This window comes from Tenrec ecaudatus, unplaced genomic scaffold, assembly GCF_050624435.1.
Source record: "Tenrec ecaudatus isolate mTenEca1 unplaced genomic scaffold, mTenEca1.hap1 Scaffold_476, whole genome shotgun sequence".
In the NCBI taxonomy this organism is placed as follows: domain Eukaryota; kingdom Metazoa; phylum Chordata; class Mammalia; order Afrosoricida; family Tenrecidae; genus Tenrec; species Tenrec ecaudatus.
In genome coordinates, this window is record NW_027459385.1 from 337560 (window position 1) to 363099 (window position 25540).

General features: G+C 42.1%; 1 long non-coding RNA gene across 1 annotated transcript in view; it reads left to right on the plus strand.

Moving 5' to 3' along the window:
• The window catches only part of LOC142436617 (uncharacterized), a 65657-nt gene that overhangs the window by 26321 nt on the left and 13796 nt on the right, over nt 1-25540 (plus strand). Inside the window, exon 3 of the long non-coding RNA XR_012782027.1 lies at nt 25142-25287. This is a non-coding gene — a long non-coding RNA (uncharacterized LOC142436617). The remainder of the gene's footprint in view (nt 1-25141; nt 25288-25540) is intronic.

Consider the following 25540-nt stretch of genomic DNA (forward strand, 5'->3'; position numbering starts at 1 on the left):
TCCAGGATGTGAAAATCATTAAACACATGTTCATGACACAAATAATATAGTATATATCCATATATTCATCACTCACACTCACTGCCATGAGCCAGTGCAGACTCATCATGACCCTATAGACAGCGTAGAATTGTCCTTGAGCACTTCTGAAACTGTAACTCTTTAGGGAGAAGAAAGCCCTGTTTTTCTACTGTGGAACAGCTAGTACTTAAGAACTCCTGAAATTTCAGGTCGCAGCTTAATGAGTAACCAAAACACCACCAGGATTCATTTATGCATACATATATTTAAATGTGTTTATGCATACAACATATAAATGAATGAATATTGAAATTGATGTGGTGTTTTGTAATATTTAGGAAGACAAGATTCTCAGAGAAAATGTTTTGGAGGGAAAGGAAACCCTAGATACTAAGAGGAAGCTCCTTGCTCCCATGCCTCCCCCATTGCCCTTGCCCAGAAGTCTGGCTCCTGTGCTCTGTGCAGCTCATGTGATCCCTATAGACTAAGGTCATTATTACAGGGAAGGTTGTGCCTGGATGGCACTGAGTCCTCTCACTGTTCCTCTCACACAGTAATGGACAGCTGTGCCCTCAGTGGTCATTGCGCTCAGCTGCGGGGAGAACTGCTTGGTGGATATGCTTTTGGCGCTTGAGAGTCAGCTGCATTAAGGCAGGTAATTGTTTCCTGATGCTCAAACATATTGATAACATGTGCTGCAAACTTTTCTGCTGGTTGTGGTGGATTCAGGTCCAGAAATATGGAGCCACAAGAGACAGCAAATCTTAGGGAGAGGATTTGTGAGGGATTCATCACTCCTGGGCTCAAATCCTGATGCTGTACCTGTCACAGGGCACCCAGGACAGGGAGGAAAAAAATCCATGCTGACAACTAATGTAAGTCTCTTTTATGTTAACCCATTTTTGGAGTCTCTTGCTATTACGAGAGACATAACTTCCAGGCCAAAGAATATATGAAAGAAAATAAAAACTTGCGGACAGGTTATACAGTTTCTGGAGAATTGTGACCAGTGTGGTGCCTTTCACCATGTTTTGAACTTTAACCTGGAAATTGAAGGAGTGATCTGCATGTTAGAGCCCAAGGAGAACAAAGTAGAGATACTTTCAATCTTTTCTCAAAAAACCGAAAAGAGAGTCTAATGTCTTCATCTTCTCTGGAATTGGCTTCCATTTATTGAGAACTCAAGTTCCTTACACCAAAGAGTGGAGAAAATGTCTGGACACAGAAAGCTTAGAGAGTGTTAAGAAATTCTGATTTCATTAACCCCCAGCTGACAGTGGATATTACTTCTACTGTGTTCTCTCATTTCTCTGAATAGTCTCTTGAAAATTCAGTCCTCTTTCTTTAGCCTAACATGTAAATTAGCACTAGTTGTGATGGTGGACATGTACAGAGTTTTGAGATGCAAATGGGCAAAGGACATGAATAGATACTTGACTAAAGGGGACATTCAATTTGCAAAGATACACATACAAATATGTTAATTCCCATTACTCATTGGTGGTGTTATTGTTTATTTGGTTGACTTTGTTTTTGAGATCTTTTCTTGGAATGGTTACAGAATACCTGGCCATATTTTCTGGAAAACATTTTAAGCACTTTCACGGAATATTTTTTCTAAAACATATATGTTTAATACAACCTGTAGTGTGGTTTGTTTGTTTTTTCCATGAATTTTCATTGTGCATCACAGTAATACAGAATCATTGAAAGCTGTAGTAGTTTCTCTGTGCAACACGCTGTTCTGAGCAAATAACCTGAGAAGCTGTACTAACTGAAAACTATGACATCAAGATTGAAGGAAGCCAGGTTCATAATCCGGCACATGCAAATGACATAAAACTACATGTTGTAAGACAATATGACTTGTAAAACTTACTGATAAAGAGCAGGGATTACTGCCTTCACTTTAGATTAAAATTCAATGTAAAGAAAATTAAACTCCCTAATATGGGACCAATGGAAAGTATCAGGATAAATGGGGATAATATTGAAATTTGGAAGAAGTTCATCTCTCTTGGATCTACAATCAATATTCATGGAAGCTTGACTCAATCAACTGCTGCATTTAGTTGAGGAAACCTGCTGCACAGACCTCGTCAAAGGTGAAGAGCAAGGAAGTCTCTTTGAAGACTCAGATGTACCTGGCCCAAATTATGAGGTTTCCAATTGTCTCATGTGCATGTCAAAGTCGGACAATGAATGAAAAGGATGAAAGATCAAACGATGTACCTGAATTATGGTACTGGAGAATAATTTGATGGTAGGATGGACCACCAGAAGAACAAACAATTGTATATTGAATGATGTGCAATGCTTAATAGAAAGAAGGGAGGAGGTGATTACTTCATCTCAAGTACTTCGGACATTTGTTAGGAAAATCAGAACTTGGATAAGGACCTAATGCTTTATGAAACATAAGGTTATTAAAAAAGGTAACCTTTAACAAGCTAGATTGGCACAGTAACTGCAAAAAAGGCCTCATACATCACAACTGTGAGAATGAAGCAAGACCTACGCTTCATTCTGTTTTCTCTAGTGTTGCTGTGGGTCCAAATTTATTTGATAGGACTTAAAACAGCAAAATGCAAGGTCAATGACAAACATTGAACTCAATGCAGAGTAAGTGAAGGCATTCACCTTTCAAATTGGAATCAGATAAGGCTATCATTAAATACCAATCTTAATTCGTATTGTGCTGAAACTGTGGTAGTTAAATAATCTGGTGTCAGCTTGAGAATACTGAAAGTGAAGGGGTGGAATTTAGCCTGTCAATCGGGTCACAGCTTGATGACCTCATTTGGTAATGCTATGGAAATAAATAGCTTGCTGGAGGAGGGATACACACTCACTCTAGTTGTGGGATACAAAATGCCCCCCAGCTTTGTCTCACACAAATTTCTGACAAACAGAGGTTATTTGAAAGCTCATGGTGGGAGGTCAGATGCTTAGACATATTCCTCCTGCAGGCATCTGTTCCACTCTAGGTGGGGTACCCACCCAACTGTTAATGGTTTCCATGGAGAGCCAGGAAACAGGTCAAACCTGCTTGGTGACATACAAAGTTAGGCTGCCATCCTGAATCTAGGATCCACCCATCTTATCACATGTAAACCCTTAATCCCTCCTCTTCCTATAGTGTATGTACCCCTATATCACCCCCCCTACCACTACTGTATTACCTATTCCACAACCCTTTTCTCTGATGTATGTCTTTACCTGTAATTCGGGGGCTTACATGCCCCACCCAAAAGAAGATATATAAGCCTGGGTTAACAATATAAAGCCCTCTCCCCTCACTCTCCCTGGCTCTCAGCTCTCCCTTCATCTCCCTCCATCCTTGCTCCCCTGTTCCCTTTCCCATTGTCCTCCTTCCTCTCCCCCTCTCTCCTGCCCTCCTGTCTCCCATCTCCACGTGGACCACCAAGTGGGGCTGAGGTGAGCATGCTACCAGGAAATGTGTCTGACTCCATTATTTCAATCTCTCTTCTAATCTCTCCGTATTCTCTAGGACTTTATTATAATCTTTATATATCTCAACTGTACTATTGTGCCTATCAAACCTGCAATTAGTTGTGGGAGGCTGACCTTTACCTCACACTCCCTGTGACACGTTCCTGCTGATAAGACACATGGAGCTACACTAGATTCCTGCAGCTGGAGGATCCTGTAGCATTGAGAGTTTCCATTGCCTCTGGATCCACAAGTCTTTCCACCTACTGGCCTGCGATCTTCCTGTATCCAGGGTCATTGCATGTGTTGCATGAGTCTGAAGCGGTATTTTTAGATTGGTATTGGACATATGGGTTAATATAGGACGTATGGACTTGGATAGGATGTTTTCTCAATATACAATTGCTCTTTTATGTAAAGGTCTTTCTTAAACAGATTTGAGTGTCTATGAGTTTGTTTCTCTAGTCCACCCTGACTAACACAAACTTTGAACAATAGCTATCAGTCAACAAATGAAAACCAAATGCATCCTAAATGGCAACAAAGAGGTAAAACTCTCTATAATTGCTGATGACAACTCTCTGTAATTGCTGATGATTTTCTAAACATAGAAAATCCAAAAGCCCTAGAAGAAAATTGTTGAAAGCTCTGAAAAGGAAATCAGAAAATAATATCATTTACAATAGCTACCTAAAAGATAAAATAAATGGAATAAACCTAAGAGAACCAAAGTCTTGTAGAAAGAAGTCTATAAGAAAAACACTACTCCAAGTTACCAAAAGAAATGCAAATAATGAGACTAATGGACCATGTTCATGAAGCAGAAGGCTCAGCTTTGTGAAAATAACACACTCTAAGCAATCTATAATTATAATGCAATTACCATTATAATTAACTTCTGACCAAGATCCCAGTGTCTATCTTCAAGGACATGGAAATTACTGACCATATTTTAAAAGAAATGGGAGGAGATGAGTCACTCAGGGTTCAGTGTAGCAACAATGAAAATCAAAACCTTCCTCTAGTGCTTGAACGCTTCCTCCCCTCAATTCTCATGATCCCAATTCTGCCTTGGGGACCTGGTTAGACCAGAGGATGCACAGCGGTGCAGTAAGGATCTGGAAACAGGGAATCTAGGACGGATGAACCCCTTAGGACCAGCGGTGAGAGTGGCGACACCTGGAGGGAAGGGGGTATAGAAAGGGAGAACCGATCTAGGGGATCTACATGTAACCTCCTCTCTGGGTGATGGGAAACGGGAAGGAAGGTGAGGGGAGAGACCGGACAGTGTAAGATAAGATAAAATAATAATTTATAAACTATTAAGGGTTCATGGGGGAGGGGGGAGAAAAGAGGGAGGGGTAGGGGAAAAAGGAAAATGAGATGATTCCAGGAACCCAAGTGGAAGGCGAATTTTGAGAATGATGAGGGCAATGAATGTATAAGGATGCTTTACTCATTTGATGTATGTATGGATTGTGATAAGAGTTGTATGAGCCCCAATAAAATGATTTATTAAAAATTACTCTTCAACTTAAAAAAATGAAACAAATCCATCATAAAAAGGCCAAAACTACACAGACACTCCATACCTAGGAGATCCAGTGGTGTTGTAGATTACAAAATAGACTACTATTTGCAAGTTCTGCAGTTCAAGACCATCATCTAATCCTCAGGAGAAAGACAAAGCTTTCTGATCATGGAAGGTTTTACAGTCTCAGAAATCCAAAGGGGCAATGATGGTTTGTCCTGTACAGTTTCTATGAATCTTAATTGATTCAACAGCAGTTAAGTTGGGTGTTTGAGGGTGGGGGGACAATCCCTATAACTGCACCTGAGATTGACCTATGGGAAAACGGACAATCACAGTTTAAGTGGATCATCGCTAGACTTGTCTCTGAGTCCCTAAGACAGTCTTCTCTGGAAATGTCCACCTGGAAAAAAAATCACTCACTTGTGTCTCAGGTATTCTGGATGTGAATGAGCTAGTTTCTAGAGAATATACTAGAACAGATTGATCCATATATAAAGCCAAGGGTCACACAGCAGAATATGTTTCACAAATCCAGGCAGATGAACTACCTCAAGAAATGATTTCAAAATACTTTCCCTATGCAAATGAATGGATTGAAATTGAGGACACAACCTTGTATGAGTGTGCAAGATAAAAACAAATTTTAAAAAAATGTCCCCAAACAAAGCAACACACTCAGGGAATTAAAATAGAGATAAAATGACTCCAGGTGGGAATACACAGTTAAAATGGAGTCGGCATAAGTCTAAACATAGGACAAGCTGCTAGAAACTTCTTCAGAGGAAACAGAAATTTACCTTTGGGCAATAAATAAGCAGGAGCAGCTCCCACACTCCCCCGGCTTTGTAAAAATTAAAGAAACAACGCAAAATTCTTGAAGAGTGTATGTGGGAAGGGAGATCTTCCGTACTTGGCTCTTGCCCTTCTATCGAGACCAATACGCTTTCCCAAAGAAAGACTGGCCTTCACTTTGGCTGAGTTCCTGCTCACTGAACCCCATCTTTGTACAGCTGGGCCTGTCTCTTTCTCCTTTTACTTGCCACCTGCCAGACTGTTGACTGATAGCCACCAACCTGGGTCACCTCGCTTGAGGCCTCCAGTCCTGGAAGGACTTAGCCCAGCTACCTGGGAATGCCAATCATGTCTCAGTGCGCCGTGCGTGCGCTGGAATATCACTTCAACAACCTCAAGGGTGGGTGTACTCCCCGCAGACACCCTACTGGCTGGCAAGGAGCCAGGGCATTTCCAGACCTGGGTTCTCCCCCCGCCCCGCTCCCCGGGGAAAGTTACTGCACAGGTCACAACATTGGGCAAACCTCAGGAGGAAGCCCTAACGTTCTGTGCACCAGCTGCAACCACTCGCTTCCTGAATAGCGTTCACTTCTTCATAGCGAGAGAAGAAAGGGACCCGGGGCTCATCTTTGAGCTGAAGATGTTCCAGGAGTCTCGGGGAGGTGGCACACTGTATGGAGACAATGCAGGGGGCTTAGGAGAGACCTGCAAAGCGACTAATCGGGAACACAGACGCCCAAAGCCAGTCTGGGATCCCCCTTTCTCCAACAGGTTTCTCGCAAGGAATTCCAACCAATCCCCAAACAGGGGGATGGGACCAGTCTCTGGGACACCCTCCCACATCTCACCGTACAAGGGGAGAGGTACTGGATAAGAGGAGGTGAGGGGAGAAGGGTGCTTGCACCCGAGCCAGGCTGCTGTGTGCGGCAAGGTCACCCCAACTGGTCACCAACACGACCCCAACGTGGGCGCGCCGACTACACAGAGCTCAGGCTGCAACACTTCTCTGGCTCCACACCGTGCACAGCAAGTAGGAACCTAGCTATGACCCTCACTTCCGGCTAGGACACTGCCACTTCTGTCCTGTCTCAGCGTGACCCGGAATAGGAGAAGCATAGTCATGGGTGTGATTGGGAAACACATAAGTGAAAATTCAGTCAGGACAGACTTCATTAAGCACAGATATTCAGGAAAATATGGATGTGGTAGAGGTTAATATGGATGTGGCAGAGACATCAAAAACAGTAGTTCCTGGTGCTTAAATTCCCACCAACGTATCTGAAAGTTTGTTCTTCATAACACTGACCATACAGGAAATAATTCAGATGAGTTGGAAATAATGCAATGTGTAGGTCTTAGTGGGGAAAACCCCCCCCCACCAGATTCTTATCCTGAAAAACGGTTAGATTAGTATTACATGTATGATCAAAGTCACATATCCCATACAGCACTGAGCTAAAAGCACCAACCTGTGACATTCAGTATCCACATCGGAAAAGGTGACGCCTGAGTCACTGTGATAGTGGGTCAGGATGTCATTCTCTTACAACCAGAATCTCACAGCTGTGCTCAGGGCCTCATAAAACAATTAAGAATACACTTCTACCATATCGACACAGTTGTATACAAAATAAACTGAATATGTTCTTCAGCTCTTGGATAGTCGAGTACATTTTAACTTCCAGGTGGTGCTTATACATGTCTGAGACTGAGAAAATCAACCACTGCATCACCTGTCTAGTTTTGGACTATTGTCTATAAGGACACTACTTGCTGTGGTAAAGATGAAACATGTTCTATAAAATGTAAAACACAAAAGCCTAAGGAGCTGTTTCTCTGCTCTCTGTGGTTCTATGAGTCAGAATTCACACAACAGCTCTGACTTTATTGTTCTTCTTTTAAATGTATTTTCTTATTCCATATATGTAAAACCTTTAGAGTTTTGTGTATTTGCAAACCGGAGGCAAAAACAAGAGATATATCACTTCAACCATGGAGCTTGGTAAACAAGAGGAAAACTTTTTAGATTGAAAGAGGCTGAGACAATGGGCTCAAATATAAGAACAATTATGAGGACGGTTTAGGGCAAGCCAGTGTTTCTCCCTGTGGTGATATGGTCACTATGATTTGGAACTAACTTAGTGACACCTAACAACCTCTCTTGTACAGGGACTGTATGTACAATAAGTACTGAAATGTTAGAGTGTTTCTTTTTAAAATAAGCAGTAAAGTAATAATCATTCCAGAATCTTGTTGAAAAAAAATATAATCATGGTTTTAATATGTATACCTGCAATATGAATCAATAGTAAAGGACAAAATTGAATAAATATAGATTTGTACAAGAAACCTTTTTATTAATGCATGAGAAACTTTAAAAGAAAATTTTATGACTACAGAGAATATGGGGTAAAATTATTTATAAAATACACTCTACAACAGAATATATGATACTAATATTTTAACAATAAAGGAACATATTTGATGATTACATAACTATTGGTTTAGGTGAGTGAGTAGATCATACATCAGACCAGTTTATCTTTACATTTGTGGAAATGGGATGGATTGAGTTAGAGAGCGCCTATCCCTGACTTTGAGTTCATATTTCAACTTGATTAAGTGGGATTATTACCAGGGATACAAGAATGTTTCGATATTAGAAATAATTAATGTAACCAACCACATAAATAGGACAAATAATAAGAACCATATCATATTAATAGATGCGTAAAAGGCATTTGACAATATCTACTACCTATTCCTGATAAAAACCCTCAATAACATAGAAATAGAAAGGAGAGACCTCAACACATGAAATATATTAAAGGAAACATTCTGTGTAGGACAATTAGTTGACTGTAACTTGGTCAAAATAGACACTTGTTCACATAGAAAGGTTTCATAAAAACCTATGTGAACATAAGAACCCACAGATTGGGGGGAAATAAATCTTAAGCAGTGCTGGGAGAGAGAGAGAGCAAGGGAGGAGAAGAAGACAACAGGATAACTGGCATTTTCAGGGATTCCCCATCTTGATGCTCACCTGATCATACACAGGGAGCAGAGCCTGAAGCACAGGGAGCAGAGCCTGAAATCAGTGTCTGAGTTTCAGAGGCGTCCAGGTGAAAAGCAGGAGAGATGTGGTCAGGTGGAGCAGATGGCAGCAGATGCTGTCAAGTGTGTGTCTCTGTGGCCCTAGCTGCTGGAGTGTCTCTTGGGGAAATTCCCACTTGGGAAGCATGCCTTCCACCCATCACTTTTCTTTCAGTTTGTCTTTGTGCCTGGACTTGTGTGGTGTTGGGATTCAAATGCAAACGCTTTTCAAATGCAAGCTGGGCCACCCAAAGTGCTCAGATTTCAGCAGGGCTTCCAGACTAAGAAGAAACTACTAAGAATGAATCCTTTGCCTTGCCAGGCCCTGAGCCTCACCTCCAGGAACCTCCCTCCACGACACCCTCATTACCTCCAGGCCCCGCCCCTTCCCACAGAGACCACCCCACCCCCTCCCCAGGTGATAGTTTCCTGCTGAACCCATTTCCTCTGAGTGAGAAGGATCCAAGAGTGCGGCCCAAGAGCTTCTGTGGGTGAGTTTCTGTGTTTCTGTGCTGATCCCTGGCGCGGAATCCCCTGCAGGCCTGGAGTCCCAGCTGTGTCCGGGTTCCCGTGGACGTTACACTTCCCGCAGCCCATACAACAGTGTTCCAGGTCGCCGCGACCCCCTGGGACATTTCCAGTTAAATCCTTATTGAATTGGTTGCAGGCCTTTGCCTTCGGGCGCGGGAATACTCTGGCCGCTTTTTCTGCTCAGAGCTCCTCCGTCCAGAAAGGCGCGATTGCGTGTTTTTTTTTGTTGTTTTTTTTGGCGGGGGGGGGGGGGTTGCCTGGGGCCTGTCCCTTCGTGTCAGGTCGCGGGCATGAGAGCATGGGGACCCCAGAGTGGCCTTTACTGAAAGGAGAGGCAGCCTTGCAGTCATCAGGCCACCCCACTGATGACCGAGGTCTGTATTAGAGCTTAACTTCTCAGCACCCTGCTTTGCAAAGGGGTACCAGAGCAGTGACAGCCCCAAATCCCCGCACAGATCTGGTCCTTGCATAGATTGCAGAGCCCCACATGGAGTGAGCCTCTATTGAGTGGTTTCTGCCCAGGAACCAAGGTAGTAGGTAATCTGACCCTCAGGCTTTGCAGGGTGGCTTTGCTTCACCTCTGCAGGCAGCCCATGGAGAAGCAGTTTCTCTTGGAGGTTTGCCTGAGTGTGTGTCCTTGATGGAGGTCACCAAACTGGAGACAGTCCAGGGGACTCCTAGTCAGGAGCCACTTGCTTTTAGCCTTTCCCTGACTGCATTGGTCAGGAGGCCCTGGACCCATTTTGTAAGCCTGCTATCTAAGGATGGAATGTCTGCCATTGAGATGCATGCTTTTGTGAGTTTCCTTTGCCCCGCCCCTCCCCCACACCCTCTTTGGCTCACATCTCAGTTGTGAACCTTGGAAGCCATTTCCACCTCCTGTTGGTGGCTTCCTTCATTCAGATGATGTGTTTGTGCCCTTGTGCTGTCTTTGTCTCATAAGATTTAATAGATGTTCTCTTTAAACTATATTTAAAACGCGGTCTCCTTTTTACTCTACTGCATGTTCTTAACCATTTCTGCCCATCAAAAACTAGCTTGTGCTCTGATTTGGACTACAAAAGGAACTCCAATCTCAAATATAATTTACGGAGAACATTTATTAATTATTAAAAGAGACAAAGAGAATACAAAGACGCGGACCCATCACCGGATGGAGATCATAGTGCAGTTCAGGGAAACAGTCAAGTCGGGAATCGAATGAAATAAGATTGCAACAGAGGAAACGGTCACACGTTTCTGATTGGTGGAGCATCAGTACAGCATGTTATAAATGGGACTACAGAAGCAGGGACAGGACTGTAACTGAGCCACCTTCATTGCCAGATAGAGCATTTTACAAGATTGTTCCAAGTCCTTCTGACCCAGGCAGTCAGGGCTCAACTGCTAAGGCATTTTGGGCTCCTGACTATAGGACCCTCTGCATTACCTGGAGATCAGTGAATGGTGTTCACCTTCCCAGTTCCTCTGTCCCTGGGCCAATTTAATCTATTTCCTTGCTTGATGATCAGAAAGAATTCAATGGAGGCTTAATCTACAGCCATCTATCCTATAGCGCTTTACTCACTGGAGTGCTAAGACTTTAATCTCTAATACAGCTCCTGAGATTTGTGTCTGCGGATGCTGGACTTTTCCACTTGGAGTGTGAAGAGCTCCAGGGGGGGATGTTTCCCCTATAAGCCTCATCTCAGAGATTGGTTGCATTGATGGCTCATCTCTCTTTAAACTGCCACTTTCCCCCCTGCCGCCACCCTCTTATGATCCTTCTTGGCTCTTAGAGCTTGCTGGCCCAGATTTAATATCCACTCATATTTTTAATAGGGAGTTTTGGTTTCCTTTTACATCCTTTTGATTTGCAGGACCCAGCAATTATTTTACTTACTTATTTTCAAGTCATTTTATATATTAATGTGGAGAAATAATAGGTCTTCCCCTGTAGTGTTTCAGTTTTGAAAATCCACAGGGCAGTTCTACTCTGTCCTCGGGGGTCACTGTGAGTCAGAATTGATGTAAGTTAGTGGCACATGTGGTCAAGGTCAGCACTTTTTGGTAATTTCAGTTATTTTATTTTCACAGTGACATAGATTGAAATCCATCATTTATCCTACTGGATACAGAAAGCGTTTGAAATATCCTGATGTTTATTAATTAACCAGATGAATTTAGCTTCTATATTTTCCAGCTTATGCTTGAGTTGGTCCCCATCCTCCCCAACCCCCTCTCCCCACATGATTTATTTTGAAATCATTAATAGTGGACATACATCCACATCCTAATGGCTGCATACTGTGACTGAACGACCCTAAGTCTCATTTGCTAACCTGCTGACACTCGCCTCTATATTTCCATTGCTTCAGCTTGCTATTTCTGCATTGGTCCCCGGACCCACCAGATTCAAAATGTTAGTGGGCTGCTGCCCATGCCCATGTTGGATATCAGCAGGAAGTTCCCTAGCTGCTCCACCCCCCTTAGTCAGCGTGTACAGTTGTGATCGGAGGAGAAAAGTATTCCCGCCCGTTCGTGGTTTCTTGCTGTATAAACCAGAGTTCAAGTAGTGCGCTTGGGGCCAGATGGATTGAGCGCCAGCTGTTTCCTGGCGGCCAGCTCCAGTGAAGCTTTGCATTTGATCCTTTTCCCTGTGGCCCTGATTAATCTTTTGATTTACTTTTTTTTCATATGTTAGCTCTTCAATTTGTTTGCATTTGCTGTTCAAGAACAGAGTCCTACTAATAGCTCCTCCTTTTAAAATTTGTGTCATGATTATTTCTAATAGAAGGCAACCTCCAGATATATAACTGTTATATATAGTAAGATAGCATGTTATTTTCTCTGTGCCCCACTGCATGGTAATGCTTGAATGTTCTAGCCTTTTATCCACGCGTTCTTGATAAGAGGCTTGTTTTGTCCACTGCGCTACAGTGGATTCTGTGAGTGATGTCACAGCACCTTCCACTCCTCGTTGGGGTTTCTAGGCTATAATCATGCATTACCAGATGGCCACTTCATGGAGCTGCCAGTCCTTTAACCACTGGAGCAGTGGGGCTTCTTCACGGACTAATTTAGATGGGCCACACTGACATGTTATTCATTGCAGACATGGTGATTCTTAATGGGAATTATATTTGTTTTTGATTTAGTCATAATTTCAATGTAATATCCATGTGTATACATAGACAAGAATATGTGATCATGTTCAATTTCCCCTTTGGTTAGGTGTCATGGAGTTAGTTCCATCTCATGGCTATGTCATGTGTTATAGAGCAGAACTGTTCCATAGTTTTTCTGGAGCATCATGTTTGTGGAAGCAGATCTCCTGTTCTTCCACAGTAATGCGGGCTGTTTACCCCCATCAAGCCTCAGGGGAACAGTCTAGTGCAAGCTGTTTGTGCCACCTAGAAACTTTGTCCCACCCCCCAAAACAAACTCACTGCCACACAGTCAATTCTGACTCATAGTGTTCCTCCATAGGTATCTGATAACAAAATCTATACAGAAGCAACCAGCCTCATTTTCCTTTTGCAGATGTGCTGGTGAGGTTGAACTGCCAGCCTGCAGAGTAGCAAATGATACCAGAATTCATTTTTCCCCCAAAGGAATGAACCAAATCAAGCATCTGCCATCAAACCCACACCAACTCCTGGGGACTCCATGTGAGTCAGAGTGCAGGGATGTTGCCGAGGGGTTTCAGTGACTGGTTTCTCAAGTGCATCACCCAGGCTTTCTTCCCTGGAGACTGAGTAGACACAAACTTCCAGCCTTTCCATGAACACCTATCCATGGTAACCATTATCATGCTCAGGGACATAAAAAACTAAGCAAGACACACATGTGTGTATGTACACACATGCCAGAACCTATGAAACCTGGCAATCTATCAAAGAAGGAAAATTCAAAACTACAAGGAGATTGAGTTTCTAACTATAACATGAAAAACCACACAGTTGAATTTGTAAAATTTGCAGGACCCAGAAAAATAAAGTCATTCTGTAAATTTTCAGCTCTCAAGTTTTTATGTGTATCGTACATATATACGGTAACCTAACTGGTCTCTTTACCATAGATAGAGAATAAAATTAATATCAGCTTTAATAGATCTTTAAGAGAGATGCTATATGTAAATAGCTTAGTATTCTTTCTGAATTATCATGGAAGATGAACAGGGATCCTAAATACTTTTAAGATGTACAATATTTGAGGAATTAAAAAAGATTTATGACATTATTCTATTTAGCATAATTTTGCACTGTTTAGCATAATCTATTAGGAAAAGATATGCAGTAGCTTCCAAATGGAAAAATTCCATTATTTTTATTCCATTTTCCCATGGCCTTTTTCAAAAACCCCTTGTGCATTCATGGCATGAAGGATTGGCTACCAATGAGCTCCTTGTATCTCAGTTAAGTAATACTTGTTAAATATCAATCATTTTGCCTACCATTGGGTTCCATATGGTGACCGTATGTGGTTTCAGAGTAAAACTATGCTCCGTAAGATTTTCATTGGCTAACTTCAGAAGTTGTTGATTTCTTCTAAGGTTGCCTTCAGTCTCTAATCATTTGTTTGGTAGCTGAGCACTCTGTTGCTCACACTACTCAGGGACTCCATTTAGGGACCTGCATCTTGAAGTGTGAGTGCTTGCAGGCAGAGCCCTGTGTAGCCTGATGTGTCAGGAATTAGCTTCCCTTACAAATTGGTGGGCCTTTCTGGAGCTGCTTTTCTTTTTCTGTAGGTCTTTCATGAGTTCCTGTAATGATACTTTATTGTATGTGGGACACGTGAACAAAGGAGTCCTTTTGTCCAGTGGGTTAAATATTGGGCTGCTGACTGCAAGGGCAGCTGTGCACACTCACCAGAAATGTGCAGAGAAGATGAGTCTGCCTGCTCCACTAAAGATGTGCAGGCGTGGGAGTCCTACAGGGAGTTCTGCTCTGTGATAGCTCTGCTGTGAGTTGGACCAGATGTGGTGGCAGGGAGTTATGTGCGGACAATGCCAACCCATGTTCTTGACCCCTTATTAGCTATTTGAGGCTAAATGCAATTTGATTCACATTTTTTGTGGACTCTTGTGAAGTGCAAAAAATAGAATATTTTTTGTTGACAGTTTTGGGAACTGATATATTAGTGGAGGAGAGTTTTTTGGAACATGCTATTTTTTTTAATCATTTACGTTGGGCTCAGACAACTCTTATCACTATCCATACATCCATCCACTGTGTCCGATGTCTCCCTTCACCCACTTTTCTGTTGTTCATCCCCCATTTGTCTTTAGTGATCTTATAGGGAAAGTGAGCACACAATGGTATGAAATTTTGGAACATGCTACTTTTTTATTGATTTCAATCTTTTTGCATTTCTTCATTGAAATCCCAACGACACACCTTTCTGACTTCCTTTATCCTTATAAAAATGTATTTGTTCAACCTGGGCTTTGACTATCCTTAAAACATAGCAAGTACATTTCTTCCTAATACCCTGTGGTCTGGTATTTTCTCCTCTAGGAACAAACTCTTTTGGACTACCCATTAGTTAATCCCATCACATCCTTCAAATCACTGTTTTCAATGAACGCAATTGATTAGACTACTAAGGGCAGATAAGGAAAACCACTTGTAAACAAAAGGGCCCCATAGGCAGGTACACAGAATGATTTCACAATGAAATCAGCTGAGAGAGTACCTGTTTTCACCGCCCCTCTGTATTGAGGACAGATGTTTGCTCTGGGTCCTAACTAGAGTAATTAATTAGAGGCATTTAAAAGGATGCTTTTCTTGTTGTTAGTTACCATCTAGTTTTCTCCAATTTATTACAACACTGTGCACCCATGGTGATGTAGTGTGCTATGCGTTGGGTTGGTACCCACATGTTCAGCCATTCAAAACCGCTCACTGGTCCACAGTAGAAGATGAGGCTTTCTACTCCCTTAAAGAGTTGCAGTTTCAGAAACGCGCAGGCCCTGTTCTACTCTGCTCTGTGGGGATGCTTTGAGTCAGAATTGACTCAATGACAGTAATTTTTTTTAAAAATGTACACCAGAAAGAAAAACATGCCCTGTGACCTCCGTACTCTGACTTCAACATGGTCAGCTTTTATCTCTGAGACTGGAATGGTGACTTTGAGCTCTTCACATATTGGTCATAAACCTGAACGTCCTCATTTGCATTTCTTTTAACTATTGCCTCTTTTGTTTTACTTTCTTGCTGGTGCTTCTTCATGCTCCACTTATTTTCCAGTGTGGGAAGTTCCATGAATGCTTATTGCTAACGAGCTTTTCATTTAGTGGCTGACCATGGAGCTTCCCTCTCCGGCCCCTGAAGACCTGGGTGCTCTTTGACTCCTTAGCCTGTATGTTTGAGAAACGGAAATCGAACTGAGCATTTGCAAATTCATCACAGAACCTTCCCATGTTGTTAGAATTTCCTTATCATGCCAGGGTTCTCTGGCTAGTGTTTCCTAAAGTGATCATTTTATTTCTCCCTACACTAGCTCACGAAATGTAAATATGTATGTGTTAATGCTTAGACTCCACCTCTGTTGCATTTCTCATAAGAGTTATTATCATTTGGCCTTGTGCTTTTGTTCTTGTTATTTACTGTGGAGTGTTTTCAACTCATAGCCACCTCATGTGTGCAGGGTTGAACTGTTGGTTTTGGAATGGTGTGCCCTCTCAGAACACATTGGTCTGGTTTTGTTCTGATTTGCTCAATGGTTTTTTATTTGCTCAATCAATCTAATAATTTCTTATATGCAAGAGCCAGTTGTACGGCCCTGAGGTAAGCAGTATTGTCTGAGGGTCCTGGCTTTTCCAGGACAATGCGTTCCAGTTATCTGAATTGAATAGATTGTTTTCTTCGTCTCCTCTTTGTACTACACAGAAGATCCAGATCATCTCTGTAACTGATGACTGACAGAATAAAAAGCTCTGGGCATATGAACAGAAATGTAATTGCCAGGCATTTAGTTGTACACACATGGACCTGCATGCTGACCTGGTTCAACAAGTTTTCATTTGAGCAATACTGAAATTGTGAGTAATGTTGGTGACTTCAGCTCTATCCCATTGGGAGCAACATCTGCTTAAAAGTGAGTGACAAGAGGACTAAATGAGCCAATGTGGCCAAATCTTTTTGGAAATTGCCTCAGAATCGTGGTTGCTGAATAAATGCAGTGTTTTATCATGAACATGTTGTGTGAAAGAGGCCCTAGTGGTTCACTGGTTTAATCGATGCCGCTGGCCAGACCCTTTGTGGCTCCAGCATTCCAGGCCCATCAAGGGAGGCCAAGGAGGCTGCGTGGGCCCGTGAAGATTTACAGACTTGGAAACACTAGCGAGCAGTTCCACTCCCTGTTTTATGGTCAAAATGAGTTAAAATGTACTTGACCGCAGTCCATTTGGTTTTGGTTCATCATGAAGGAATGGGAAGGCTTTAAAACCCGGCACCCGATGCACTGCTGTGGATGAGATTTTGAAAGGCTTATTGGATCGACACTAGGTTACACTGTTGTAGCAGAATTGTGGAGTGACCGTGACAGCTCATGCGACTTTATGCCATAGCTAGTTGGCCATGCTGTGAAATCTTAGCATAAAGTGCAACCTTTTCTATGTTGTTGTTAGGTGGCTTCGTGTCCATTCCAGCCCCTAAAGCCCTCTATGTAACAGCGCGACACACTGCCCTGTCCTGCACCATCCTCACATGTTCCCACGTTGGAGCCATTGCGACAGCCCCTGTGTCGATCCATGTTGGCGAAGGCCTTTCTCTTCTTTGCCTCTCTCTCCCTCACCAAGCACCATGTCCTTCTCCAGGGACTGGTCTCTCCTGAAAAGATGCGGGAACAAAAGTATGACAAGTCATGGAGGCCAGTCCCACAGCTGAGAGAATGCTAGTGGTCATCATGTTCAGCTAGTCGTCCTTCCATGATCTGCAAATGTGAAAAAATCTTTAAAAATCTAAAATGTGAAAAACATCTCAAAGCCTGGTATGTAAGTCCTAGTATCCTAACAGTTTAACATTGAAATGCACTGAAGTTCAGTCAACTTATAAGAAAATTGGAACCTAAGTACATTTTCCCAATCAGCAAAAAGGACATGCTATTATGAAACTGAATATATTGTGCTCTTTTGTCAGTATATCCTATGAGCTTAGTGTGTATTGATGTGCGTATCCAGTATTTTTTGAGGGGAGCAGTCCATAATAATTACATGACAGTAGCTTTGTCTCAGTGGGAAAATTTTCAAGATATCTGCATATATTCTTTTTTTTAATCATTATATTACAACTCATCACAATCCATACATCAATTGTGTAAAGCACATTTGCACATTCATTTCCATTATCAATCTCAAAGCATTTGCACTTCACTTAAGCCCCTGGCATCAGCTCCTCATTTTTGCCCCTCCCTCCCCACTACCCCCTCCCTTATGAACCCTTGATAACTTATAAATTATTATTTTGTCATATCTTATACTGTCCAAAATGTCCCTTCACCCACTTTTCTGTTGTCAATCCCCCAGGGAGGAGGTTATATGTAGATCCTTGTAATCAGTTCGCTCTTTCCACCCCACCCTCCCTCTATCCTCCTGGTATCGCCACTCTCACCACTGGACCTGAATGGATCATCCACCTTGGATTCCTTGTTTCCATGTTCCTATCTGTACCAGTGTACAGAGGGTATCTATATTCTATTGTTACCTTTCACTCTTGCCCGGTTTCCCTTTTCAATAGCTTGTCCTATCTCATTGAAAATACAAAATACACAAGCGTGCAACTGCAGAGTGACTGGAAAGTAGGCGAGTAACATAGACACTCTATAGAAAATTTCATAATTCCCCAAATAATCATCTCTATCACCAGGTAACACGTCAGCTCTTGATCACGTAGAATTCTCCAAGAGGATACCATGACTCCAGGGCTTTGGGTCCCTACTTTGTTAGTTCATACCAGCAGCTCTCCAATGGCTAAGGAGGGGCGACAGGGAGAAGCACAAATTCTGCAGTGTTTCCTAGTTGTCATCTTCCTTTCACCCTGTGCTTCCTGTTCTGATAAATATTCTAATTTCAATCCTCCCTCCAATGGAAGAGAGGATATGAATTTGGAATCGAGGCTTTTATTTTTGATCATTCATCTGATTTATGTGTTCTGACTGTTCTCTATTCTGAAACAGCTAGATAGAAATAAGGCTGCAGTTGGTCACAGACAAACTGTACAGAGATAAACTCATTATGCTAGAAGCATGCAGTCCTTGGGATAACATGTAATTAGTGAGGGAGTGTGTCTAGTGCAGTGGTTCTCAACCTTCCTAATGCTGCAACCCTTTAATACAGTTCCTCATGTGTGCTCACCCCCCAACCAAAAAATTATTTTCATTACTGTAATTTTGCTACTGTTATGAACGGGAGAACCCTTTGAGAGGGTTGTTCAACCCCCAAAGGAGTTGCAACCCACAGGTTCAGAACAGCTGATCTAGTGGGTGAAGTGGGTTAGCTAAACCCTGATGGAAATCCTTAGAGCAAGACCCCTGTGTCTAATGCCCATGTGAAGTCTCTGTTTCCCCAGGACTGTCTTCTTCATCCTTTCACATAGTGGAATGCATGGTACCTTGCCAAGCCAGAATATACGGGATGTTTTAGGACACTGTGGCTGTTGAGGAGGTGGCTCTGAATTTCTCCGAGGAAGAATGGGCATTGCTGGACCTTTCTGAGAGGAAACTATAGAGACACGGGATGATGGAAACTTTTAGAAACCTGGCCTCAGTAGGTATGAATATTTTCATTAAAAACGGAAAGATGTGTGCGTGCGTGTGTATATGTATATTTGTGTATGTTTCATACTCAGTGATGCTATTGCAGTATGTGAGCTGAGTAATGGGAATACTTTGTTATATAAACAAGTGTAGTACTTTCCTCTCAGGAGCATGATGTCATGTTTCCCCATGAATATAAGGCTCTTAGTGTTATACTGATTTCTTATATCAAGTGTGACTATGAGTCTACTAAGTTTCCTTACGTGTTATAAATGTGAGTGTTGACCTTTGGTGCAGAGAGGCTATGTGTGCATTGTGCCTTGTAAGAGCTCTGTGTTTTTTCAAGGTTAACATGATAGCTTTATCTATTTATTATCTATTTATCCATTGTGTGTCAAGCACAGTTGTACATGTGTTACCTCATCATCCTCAAAACATTTGCTTTCTACTTGAGCCCTTGGTATCAGCTCCTCAATTTCCCCCCTCCCTGCTCACTGCCTCTCCATCATGAACCCTTGATAATTTATAAATTATTATTTTTTCATCCTTACACTGTCCGATGTCTCCCTTCACCCACTTTTCTGTTGTCCATCCCCCAGGGAGGGGGTTTTATGTAGATCCTTGTAATGGGTCCCCCCTTTCTGCCCCACCTTCCTTTCACCCTCATGATAGCACCACTCTCACCACTGGTCCTGAAGGCATCTTCTGTCCCAGATTCCCTATGTTTCAGGTTCCTATCTGTACCAGTGTGCATCCTCTGGTCTAGCTGGATTTGTAAGAGAATTAGGTTCATGATAGTGGAGGGGAGGAGGAGCATTTAGGAAGTAGAGGAAAGTTGTATTTTCATTGTTTCTACACTGTACCCTGACTGGCTCGTCTCTTCCCTATGATCCTTCTGTAAGGGGCTGTCCAGTTGCTGACAGACGGGCTTTGGATCCCCAATCTTCACTCCCCTTCATTCACAATATGCCCGATACTGATCCCATCGACACCTTGTAATCAATCCATAGGTTGTGTGCTTTTTCCATGTGGGCTTTCTTGCTTCTAAGCTAGATGGCCACTTGTTTACCTTCAACCCTTTAAGATCCCATATGCTATATCTTTTGGTAGCTGGGCTCCATCAGTTTTCTTCACATTTTCTTTGCACACAGTTGTCTTCAGCTATCATCTTAGGAAGGTGAGCATCGTGGAATGCCAGGTAATAGAACAAAGTGTTCTTGCATTGAGGGAGCACTTGCATGGAGGCCCAATGTCCATCTGATACCGTAATACTAAACCTATTAATATATGCACCTAGATCTATTTCCCCACCCTAATATAAATATATTTACATATGCACATGCTTGTATTTAGACTTCTGTAAATGCTCTTTGTCTCCTAGTTCTTTCCTCTATTTCCTTTTACTTTCCTCTTGTCCCACTATCATGCTCTGTCTGTAGTTCAGTAATTTCAGGGTTTCAGTAATTCTTCTCAGTTACATTGCCTTGATCAATCCCTACCAGGCATCTTACACCCTCCTTGCCACTTATTTTGTGTCAGGGGAAAGGCCAGACCCTAACACATCACAGCGGGTCGGTTGGTGCAATTGTACAGTGATAATAAATAAAGATTATAGTAAAGTCATAGGGAGCATGAGAGATAGAAGAGAGATTGAAATAATGGAGTCAGACACATTTCATAGTTGCATGTTCACCTCAGCCTCACTTGGGGGTCCACATGGGGAGAGAAATATTTATTGCTAACCAAGGCTTTTATATCATCTGGGGATGTGCAGGCCCCCTAATTACAGGTGAAGAAATCCATCACAGGAAAGTGTTGTGCTATAGGTAATATAGTAATGGGAGTGGGCTGCTGTAGGGGTTCATATGCTGTTGGAAGAGGAGGGAGTAAGGGTGTGCATGTGACAAGATGGGCGGACCCGAGATTCAGCATGGCAGCCTAACTTTGGATGTCACTGAGCAGGTTTGACCTGTTCTCTGGTTCACTGTAGAAATCATTATCAGTAAGGTGTACTGTAAACCCACCTTGCAGGGTCTAAATTGAAGCCTTTAGGGGGAAGTATCCCATTGTCCTTAACAGCAGGGATGGGCCCTATATGTGGTGGGACTAGACAGTCCTCTGACAGCTGATTGCCTTCAGGGAGGTAACTTGACAATTATTTACCATTAATTGTGAGCAGTGTCCTAAGTCTAACATATATTTGGGGGAGATGACTTGGAAAAATCTTTCTGTTTCCCACTATTTTGGATCACTTATTGATTGTTCCCTTTTCCCTGGGTTGGTTAACACCACTTTCTTTCCCCCACCTCCCCTTCTCCCATGTCATGCTCCCTGCCCCAACCATGGGTCCTGTTGCTTTCTCCTCCAGATTGTTTATCTGGCCTATATTATCTAGTTAGAAGTGCAGTTATAATATGCACACACACACACACACACATACACACACACAAGCACACATACACACAAAAGAGCAAAACAAAATGACAAAAGAAAACAAAACAACAGCAACAAGAAAAAAAGGGAAAAAAGAGAAAAGCCTGTAAAAAGTTAGAGGTCTCTATGTTGACCTTTAGGAGTGCTTTTCTGTGGAGTCTGATGGGGGCCACGCCCTGGCCCCCGAGTCTAATTTTGGTACTCTTGGGACTTCCTTGCTCTACTTCCCTTGCTGTTCTGTTGCACAACACCCTTAGTGTTTTGCCTGGGTGTGGTGGGGTCAGATCGGATGCAATTCCCAAACTGTCTCCAGTGTTGTCCCCTATAGGGCTATAGGTCAGTGAGGGATGTCATGACTCATAGTCGGGGCAGCCATAGTGCTTCTTTTTGCATGGGCTGCTCAGAGCAGGCATATTGTCCTCAAAGCTTGGTGGGCCAGGATGTGTGCTCCACTCTCTCTTCCTCCCCCTTCATTTTCTCCCGTGTGCTCTGATCAGACATGTCCCTTTCCCTGAGCTGTAGCTTCAGTGTTGTCCTCTGAAGTAAATTCTTCTGGGGGAAGGGGCAGCTGTCCTCTTAGTTGGGATTGGGGCTGGCCCCTCTGATATTTTTGTTATAAATAGATTTTCTTCCACCAAAATTCCACAGACCTAGAGGAGCATAGGACTGGCTCAGTGTCAGGGAATTGTTGATTATCTTTTCACACTTTCCTTGTGATGTGTTTTTCTCCAAGAGCAGCATGTCAGGTACACCTTTTCGCCCTCATATGACACTAATGTGATGGGGATCTGCCTTAGGCTGGGTTCTCTAGAAAAATAAAACTATAGACACTGACATATGCATAAGAGAGAGCTTTTCATCAAGAGAACATCCCAGCCCAGTCCAACTGAAGCCCATGGGTCCAATGCTACCTAGAGCATCCATGGCTCAGTGTGTTCAAGTCCCCAAACTTCAGTTTTTGGGTGAGCATCAATCCTATCTGTTGTCCAGCTTGGTATATGTGTGTGTATCACATACATATATGTGTGTGTATCACATACATATATGTGTGTCTATATAGTCACTCTAATATTATATGTGCACACGAATGCCTTGGTTTAGTTTATTAATTCATCAGTATATGAGGACCTTCAACACTACAGAAAACTACAGGACTCTAAATTCATGCTTTCATCACAGAATGGGTGGAAACAAATTCCCTGTTTCAGGGTTTTAATCTGAATACATTTGTACTTCCTTTTCTGTAAGATAAATGCTATAATTTTGATCATGCTGTATTTCTTTTTTTATTAAATCACTTTATTGGGTCTTGTAGAACTCTTATCATAATCCACACCTCCATCCATTGTGTCAAGCACATTAGTACATTTGTTGGCATACTCATTCTCAAAGCATTTTCTTTCTACTTGAGCCCTTGCTGTCAGCTTCTCATTTTTATTCCCCCCTCCTCATGAACCCTTGATAATTTGTAAAGTATTATTTGTTCATCTCTTACACTGCCCTATGTCTTCCTTCACCCACTTTTCTGTTGTCTATCCCCCTGGGGAGGGAGTTATACGTAGATCATTGTGATAGGTTCCCTCTTTCTCCCCCCACCTTCCCCTTCCACTTCTGATTAACAATTAATAGTTAGGGAGTTAAGTACCAAGAGTTATTTCAGCGTGTTTAAATGTAGCCTACAATGTTTTAGCATTTATTAGCTATTCACGGCATATCGTGAATATTTTATGGATGTGATAATTAAATTATGATTAAAGGAATTTTTATGTCTTTTTGGAAGCCTCTTCCTTAAAAAAAAGTGAACCTGGTAGCTCTAGTTAGAACATACAGTCAATTTTTAATATCACTGGTAAAAGTGGACATTTATGGTTGTCCTTTTTCTGACGTGGGGTGATGTTTTTTCAAGTATGACTTTTTCTTTTTAGGAATGTATATTAGCATATTAACATTTTGAACTATATTTGTTTTATGTTAGATTTGTAGAGTTATTTTTCCTTAGCATGAAAAGTCTTTGACTTTGTTTAGTAAGTTTTGTGTCTATTTAGATTATTAATTCTTTTTTACATTAATTGGTATATATTACAGTGCTCATTTTCTTATATTAAATCAACTCTAGGATAGATTCTACTTAATTATCATGTGTAATTATTTTCATGTGCTTTCTGACTCTATTCCCAATGTTTTCAAGAACTTTTTCATGTAGATCCATTATCAATATTGCTCTACAGTTTTCTTGAAGTATCATTATCTGACCTTGTTTACAGGTTATTACTGGTCTCATAGAAAATATTAATAAGGTTACTCTGACAATTATTGTTATGTTTCACCCAATAACGTGAACTTAGACAAAAAGAATAAAGCGTCTATTCATATTGCGTGAATACTCTCCTGTCTAGCTGCCAGAATCTTCAACTTTAATCTGTCTTACAGTTAGCCTTGAAGTTTCTCATGGAATTGAATTGTGATTCAGTTGATTGTAAACTTTCTGAACATCCTGAAACCCACTCGACTCTCATAGATCACTTGCTCTGGCTGGATCCTCTAGAGTGATAAATGATTTACACCCCTCTTGACGGGACAAATCGTCACTCACACCTGAGACTATGGATGGGACATCCTTGAACCCAAGCCAATAAGCCCACTACTACAGTGTGTGTTGTTTGCCATCAGTCAGCATTACCTAGAAAGCTTGGAATCCAGAATTTAGGTCAAGATGACAAAATGGTTTGATCAGTCATCTCTTTTCTGGATACATCTTGCATTTTTAAGCATCTTCCCTCACCTTGGCTCTTACCATGACCCCTTGCCATTCCATGACTGTAAGCTGCAGTCTTTCCCAAAGGCTTTAAAATCGGACATCTGTAAACACAAGAGCTTAAGAGAGTAGCAAATAAGGATTCCCCTGGCTTGTTTTCTTGTTTAGAATATCTCTATCTTGGCCAAGGTACCTCTAGGATGTGCTATGGGTGTCGCTCTGTCTCTTGTTGTCCACCTGTACAAAAACTTTCTCTAGTTACTACACTATTGTGCATAAATGGGCTACCCAACCATAGCGATTTCTTCACACAATAGATATTGTAAAGAATACCCAGGATGCAAGGGGATTGGAGTAGGTTTTACTTAATGAGAAGCTCAGCCTGAGTTGGAGTGGCAGATATGAGCGTGATTCAGCTTGATCACTTTCACCAGATATGTCAAGGGTTTTGGTCTGAGGTTCCGTTATGGGCTTTTAAAGAACATTCTTCATAAAATATTCCGTTCTTCAGTTAGATTGCTGGTGAAAAGAAGATATTTACCTTCAATGGAGCTTGAGAAATTTGAGGCCTTAAGTACTTCCACTTTGTGGATCCAAAGTTGATCATGATATTTGGGAAATTAGTAAAATTGCTCTGCAAAGATAGAGTGGACCCTTGTTTGATGCAAACCCTCAGCTTTGAGCAGGATTTTGATCCCAGGTGGTGGGGGTGGTCACTATTTAGCGCAAGAAGTACAGGCCAAGAAAGTGATATGCCTTTTTCAACATTGCCTCCTCTTCTGTTTCAGAACAAAGATTTGCCACAGAGAAATACAGTCCAGTCTAGGGAGCTAGAAATCTGGTACTAGTGTCTTGCACATTGAAGCATGACAAGGAAGGACTTCAACTTCTGACTGGGTCGTGAACCAAATCCATTCACCTGACTCCAAGCAGGGTGAGCATCCCTGGGGTTCCTGGGGTCAGCACTGGGCAGAGGAGTTTGAGGGGAAGCAGGAGGGATCTGAGCTTTCTGGGGTCTGAACCCAGGAAACACCAGTGTACAAGAACCCAGGCTGCCCCATTGGTCGGGGTCCGAGCAATTTGCGCATCTCCCGGAATGATAGAATTTGCTGATAATGTAACCATGTATAATTGTATTAGAACTTAAATTGTGAGCACTCCAATTTGCAAAAGGCGGGTGGCATAGT